We start from the raw sequence: 7,106 nt of genomic DNA, 5'->3' as shown, positions 1-7,106 counted from the left end.
GGCTGCAAGTATTTGTATTGTATTTGTTGTATTTTTTATATTCCGCGAGTCCATAACGCGTCTTAAAAAATACTGGAAAATACCATAAAATATATTCTAAGTACGTGAGCTAGACATGGTGTCAGTGTTACCCTCAGAAAATAGCGAAATATAACGTCTCATTTTCAAAATATACCGAAATATAACTTGAATTCAAAGAAACCATTTGTCTACAATGATCAGGAATCTTTTTCCCCGACTTTGGTATGCCTTAACATAATTTAACATTGATTAAAGGAAATACGCACATACTCTATTAAGATGTTGTTGATATGTAGCAAATGTTTCGGTGTAGTTACCATGTAAAAAAACTAGTTTTATATAAATTGTTTTTGACCGTTTACGTTTAACCCTTATATTATAAACAATCCAATTATGATGAGGACCTTGTTGACGCCCCTTAATAGAATATAGGATTAAATTACTTTATAAAGGTTAACAATTTGAATATTTGAATTAATATGTAAATATTACTAAAATTGTGAATTAATTTGAAGTTGGCGCGTTACATTATGTACATATAAAGAAGCGCAATCGATAGTATCAATAGTATCGAGCCAAAACGATCTGAATTGTGATCACTAGATTTAAGAGACATACGAAATAAAACGAACGAGCAAGGAACTACATCGAGCGGATTAAGGAAGGTCTTAATTGTGTAGACGGATTCCACTGGAAAACTGTTGGGGGGACTTAGCTCGTACATTTGGCGCCCGAGCAGGGACCTTTGGAGAAGGTTCAATTACCGGATGGAGTTCACGACTGGAACTCAATAAATATTTCACCCTGAGTCTGGCTGACGGCGAGTGCGACAGCGGCTTCGGTATCGAATTGTGAGTGTGAACTGCTTTGAGCATCTAATATTTCTTGCAGGCATGTTTAGTACCAATTCGATGTGTGTGAATAATCTTAAAACAATACAATTGTTTTAGAGTCAAGTGGTCGCGGCTTTGAGACTTCTGCGCTTTAATTGTTCTGTAAGCGGGGTCTCGTGTAGAAAGCAGATTACAATTACAGTTAGCTTGAGCGCTTAGGTATCTGCATACACACATACAGCCTATTGCGTGCACTGCTATACGTTGAAGCAAGGCACATACATACTTGCATATATATGCAGTTACAAGCCGGCACCTAAAGAACAGTAATTGCTATTTGACATTGATTTAACTTTGTAGTCGTTTCTTCTTTGCCTGCCGGTTCGTTGGGGCGCAAGTACACATTTTCGTACAGTGGCGCACAGTGGTCAATTGTTGATCAATTATTGAATTGGGCAGTGTAGTGAGAATTTAAAGTTAGCCGATTATTGAATAGAGTGGCTAAACTTGGTACCGTGTTACTTACTCATGCCAATATTGAGTATTTTTTATTGTTAAATTGTCAAGGGTAACACCGGTGTAAATAGTCAGTGCAAATGGCACCTAGAAAGGGTAAAGATGCGGAGGTGCTCACTTCTCGAACGGCGTTAATGAATTCCTTTGTCCGTAACAAGGTTTACATCGAAAAAAATAGCGACTCCATGACGGCTGCGGAGCTGGAAGCCAGGTTAAGTCTAATTGAGACAAACTTTAATCAGTTCTGCAACATTCAGGCTAAAATTGAACACGATAGCGAGGACGCCAGCGAATATGAAAGCCGCTATGAAGCTGAGGAGGTTTATTGCGAATTAAAGGCCAAGTTACTAAGCTGTCTTGGAAATAGGGGACGGCGGCAGTCCAATGTAGGTGATCTTCTAAATAGCACACAGGGGTCTCGTTCATCGAGACTTCCCAAGCTAAAGCTGCCTGAGTTCGCTGGAAAGTTTACGGAATGGACCAGCTGGTACAACACCTTTGCTACTCTAATAGAATCAGACTCTGAATTGGATGAGTTGTCTAAATTTATTCATTTGAGATCATCGTTAGGAGCTGGACCGTTAAGTGCGATTGAGGGTTTGCAATTAACAGGGCCTAATTATCGCAAGGCACTACGATTATTGAAAGATCGCTATGAAAATAAGGCAATTATTCTGCAATCACATGTACAGGAGCTATTCAACTTAAGGCGGCTAAAAAGACCCGACTCAGAGCGACTGAGAGTGCTGGTAGACAATGTAAATGCCCAATTAGTAGCCCTCAAGTCGTTAAGCGACGATAAGGAGATTCTGGATGCAGTAATTTTCCATCTGATTCGCACAAAGCTGGATGAAGATACAATGGATAGGTGGGATGTTGAGTGGGATTGCCAAAAGTTACCGTCGTGGTCATTGTTATCGCAGTTTCTGATAAACAGAGGAGTCAATATGGCAAATAGGGAAGTTCGGCGAGGCAATGGAGCCCGACCCAGTGGTAAAGGTGAGATGAAAAATGCGACCTTAGCTGCAACAATAGGCAGCAATGGCTGCTACGTTTGTCCTGGGACCCATGGATTGAAAGGGTGTCAAAGGTTTAACGAACTATCACCAGTACAACGTTACCATGAGGCGAAGAAGCATTCGCTGTGCCTGATTTGTTTTAGCAAGCGACATACAACTAGAAACTGTAATGGTCCGCGATGTAGGATTTGCAGCAAGCCGCATCATGAACTTCTGCATCGAGAGATACCTATTGTTGCCAATGAGCCGGGGCTCAAAGGGCAGGAGTTGCAAGAGCCAAAGTCACTGCATAGCTCCCTATTGTCTAGATCATCCACCAACTTTCTTGCGACCGCTGTAGTTCAAATCAAAGCTATAGACGGAGCATATCGCAATTGCAGGTGCGTGTTAGATTCCGGTAGTCAATTAAATTTTCTGACGGCTAGGATAGTCTCGGCCCTGGGCCTAGAAATGCGCGACTCAGTCATACAACTCAGTGGTATTGGAAATGCAACATCTCAAGTTATGGGAGAGGTGCAAGCGACTTTTAAATCTAGAGTCACCAGATATATGACTACCGAGGACTTCTGTGTGCTGAAGGAAATAACTCAGTATAACCCAACAAGCTCAGGAATTTGTTCGGAGTGGGTTCCACCCAAGGGAGTTACGCTGGCCGACCCTACATTTCAGTCCGGGGAAGATATTGACATGCTAGTTGGAGTCACATTGTTTTTCAAGCTAATTGTAGCAGGGCAAATAAAACTAGGAGCACACCTTCCAAGGCTTCAAAAGTCTCTGTTAGGCTGGGTCGTCGTAGGTGAATTCACGAAATCTTCTGAAGTTGCACTGTTAGCAACTGACATTGAACGAAAGGTGTCGAAAAATGATCAGCTGCAAGAGCTCGTACAAAGGTTTTGGAAGTGTGAAGAAGTCCCTGAAACAGTAGATAAGTTCACTGAGGAAGAAAAACAGTGCGAAGATTGTTTTGTGACGCATGTTAAGCAGGAGGCCTCAGGACATTTAGTGGTAGCTCTGCCCTTTAAGAATCCTAAAGTTGAGTTAGGCGAAACTTATCAAATCGCACTTACCAGGTTCTTGAATTTAGAGAAGAGGTTAAATCGTAGCCAAGCGCTGAAGGAACAATATGTTCAATTTATTGAAGAATATCGCCAGTTAGGGCATTTAAAGGCAATAGAGCCCGCCGGACAAGAAAAGGTCGAATACTTCATGTCACATCATCCGGTTATTCGCCCAGAGAGTTTGACGACCAAGTTACGAGTCGTATTTGATGCCTCATGTAGATCTAGCAACGGCAGGTCACTGAACGACGCAACCTTGGTTGGTCCAACGTTGCAGCCTGATCTGTTCGAGACTTTGACCAGGTTCCGTTTCTATAGATACGCCCTTACGGCCGACATAAAGAAAATGTACCGTCAAATATTGGTAGCGGAACCACATAGAAACTATCAATGCATTCTATGGCGATGCAACGTATCGGATCCTATCCAGGTGCTACGCCTAAACACGGTCACTTATGGAACAAATTCGGCGCCGTTCCTGGCAGTACGTTGCCTCTATTACTTGTTCGATAGGTACGCGGAAAAATTTCCGTTAGCTAGAGAGGCAGTAAAGCCAAGTTTCTATATGGATGATATGCTGTGTGGAGCCGAATCAAAAGAGGAACTGACAAAGTTGAAAGAACAAGTGACCGAATTATTAGGGCTAGGAAAGTTCGAGCTGCACAAATGGCGCAGCAATTATCAAGGAATGGACAACAACACCAGCCTAGAGCCCCTGATGCTAAAAACAGAGGACGCAGCTAAAACTTTGGGGATATATTGGTCAAGTCTAGAGGACAAATTCCAATTTTGCTTTAACATAAAGGTCTCCGCAATCGCCACGAAGCGATCAGTGCTGTCCGAATTGGCTCAGGTGTTTGATCCGTTAGGGTTCTTGAGTGCCTTGCTGATCTTGGGCAAGATCTTTGTTCAGGAACTTTGGCTTCTAAAGCAGGATTGGGACGAGGAGTTACCAGCAAGCTACGCAACTCAATGGCTTCGATATAGAGAAGAACTGAAACTAATTGACAAATTTTCAATTCCGCGATCCTCAATTCCAATTACGGTCGACCCATGCACTTTGCAACTGTTTGGTTTCTCTGACGCATCCAACAGAGCTTACGGCGGCGTAATTTATGCTCGTGTTAGGGATGAAGGGGGAGGAATTTCGGTGCGACTGGTAACGGCCAAGTCCAAAGTAGCCCCAGTTAGGGTAACATCATTTCCACGCTTAGAGTTACAAGGGGCATTGTTAGTGGCCAAGCTAATGGCAAAGGTATGCGCCTGTCTTCACATACCAGTAGAGAAGGTTAACTATTTCACGGACTCCACAATTGTGTTAAATTGGCTGTGGTCACATGCTAGTCGATGGACCACCTTCGTTGCCAATAGGGTGGCTCAAATACAAGAGCTCACACATGTACAGGATTGGTTCAAGGTCGACACCAAATCAAACCCTGCAGATATTGTATCTAGGGGATTATTGGTAACCGAATTGAGCAAGTCAACGATGTGGTGGAACGGTCCAGAATTTTTAATGGACGCAGCAGATGACTGGACCAAATTTAATTGGAGTGAGGAAATACAAACAGTTCCAGAGGAGAGGAAATGTAAGTTCTCGCTGACAGTTGGAAAGGTAGAAAGTAATGAGAAGTTAGATGTCATGGGGAGATGCAAATTTGCAAATGATTTCCTCAAATTGCAGCGAGTTTTTAGCTATATTTTTCGCTGGCGTAGAATATCGTTGAGATCAAACTCAAATGAAACAGGCAACCTTACTGCAGCTGAAATGGAGGGCGGATTGCGTTATATTGTATATAATGTGCAGCAGTTGAGCTTGCATGAGGAATTCATTAAGCTTAAAGAGGGAAAGGTGATCAAATCAGCGAGAATTCAGAGTTTAAGCCCGTTTTTACAAGAGGAAGAGGGAATAACTATTATTCGAGTCAGCGGAAGGTTGTCCAATGCCGAATTGCCATTTGACACAAGGCATCCTATCTTAATGCCGAGCAACCATAAAGTGGTAGAGGCGCTTGTTGAACTCACACATCGAAAGAATTTACATGCCGGGGCACAATCGCTATGTGCCTTTTTGCGACAGAGATATTGGGTAATCAATTGCAGGAAACTTGCCCGCAGGGTGATCCGTGGCTGCATACCATGCTTTCGTCGTCGGCCGCTCGCTGCAAAACAGCTGATGGGAGCGCTGCCAGCTAACCGAGTGCGAGGCAATATCTACCCCTTCGAGCGCGCTGGACTGGACTTTGCTGGACCAATATGGATGCACTTTCACATGCGAGGAAAACGCCCAGTAAAGGTGTTTTTTTTTTTTTTTTTTTATTGGGAAAACAATTTATATTTATAAAATAACAATTATGGCTGGGAAGGGGGGGGGGGGGGGGGGGGGGGGTGGGTCCGCTCCCGCGGGACTGCCGCTAGGCATTACTTCGCGGTGCGGGCTGTGGGGTCATCCTTCTGGCTTAGTTTGTCCGGCTTCGCTCCAGCCTGCGCAGCTCCTTGATCACGCTTGCTGCCATGTAGGCGACCGCGTTCCAAGATTGCTCATCGGCTAGCATCTGGTCGGTGAGGGTGTCCACACTCACTTCTGCAAGCGTCTCCCCTAGCCTCGTTCGTTCTTGCGAGAAGCGGGGGCATACAAAGAAGACGTGCTCTGCATCCTCGTCGACTCCAGGCCCGCAGCAGCTGCAATACGGGTCGTCAGCATGCCTAAAGCGATGCAGGTACTGCTTGAAGCAGCCATGTCCCGTCAGCAGTTGGCCCAAATAATGGTCCATTTGGCCGTGCCTTCTTCGCAGCCATGGGCTAAGCTGGGGAAGGAGACGTCTGGTCCACCTTCCCTTTTGCCGCTTGGTCCCAGCGCCGTTGCCACTGGGCTATAGTGCGCTCTCGCCGCTCGCTGGCTACCTCCACTCCGCTCTGCCGCTCAGCTGCCAGGAGATCCAGTGGGACCATGCCTGCCACAATAAGTGCGGCGTCTTCAGACACCGTCCGGAAGCAGCATGTAACCCTCAGGGCACAGCGTCGGTATGCGCTTCTGCAGTCTCTGCTGTATGTGGAAACCATCATTGCTGGTGCCCACACTGCTGATCCATATAAGATTATGGAGGTGACCACCCCAGCGATAAGCTGCCTGCTACGCTGCCGTGGTCCCCCTGTATTGGCCATCATCCTGCTTATGGCCGCCGTAGCTGCAGTCGCTTTTGCGCTGGCGTATTCCAGGTGGGCCTTGAAGTTCAGCCTCTGGTCCATCATTACCCCTAGGTACTTTAGCGCAGGCTTGGTCCTGATGATCGTGCTACCGACTCTCACGCATGCCTGCTCGACCTTTTTTCTGCTGCTCATTAGCACAGCCTCCGTCTTCTTCTCCGCCAATGCTAGCCCGTTGGCTGCGAGCCAGGCCACTATCATCCCGACTGCTACGTTGGTTTTCTCCTCTACGTCTCTTACGTGTTTCGACACTGTCACCAGTGCTATGTCGTCTGCGAAGCCCACCAGGGTGCACCCTTCCGGTAATGTAAGCCGCAGGATATCGTCATACATCACGTTCCACAGTATCGGCCCTAGGACCGAGCCCTGTGGGACGCCTCCGGTGATTTGGTGATGTTCTGCTCCTTCTTCCGTGTCGTAGATCAGGACGCGGTCCGTGAAATAGCTTTGCA

Source organism: Drosophila miranda (assembly GCF_003369915.1).
Source record: "Drosophila miranda strain MSH22 chromosome Y unlocalized genomic scaffold, D.miranda_PacBio2.1 Contig_Y1_pilon, whole genome shotgun sequence".
Classification (NCBI taxonomy): domain Eukaryota; kingdom Metazoa; phylum Arthropoda; class Insecta; order Diptera; family Drosophilidae; genus Drosophila; species Drosophila miranda.
This window is presented reverse-complemented; position numbering follows the sequence as displayed.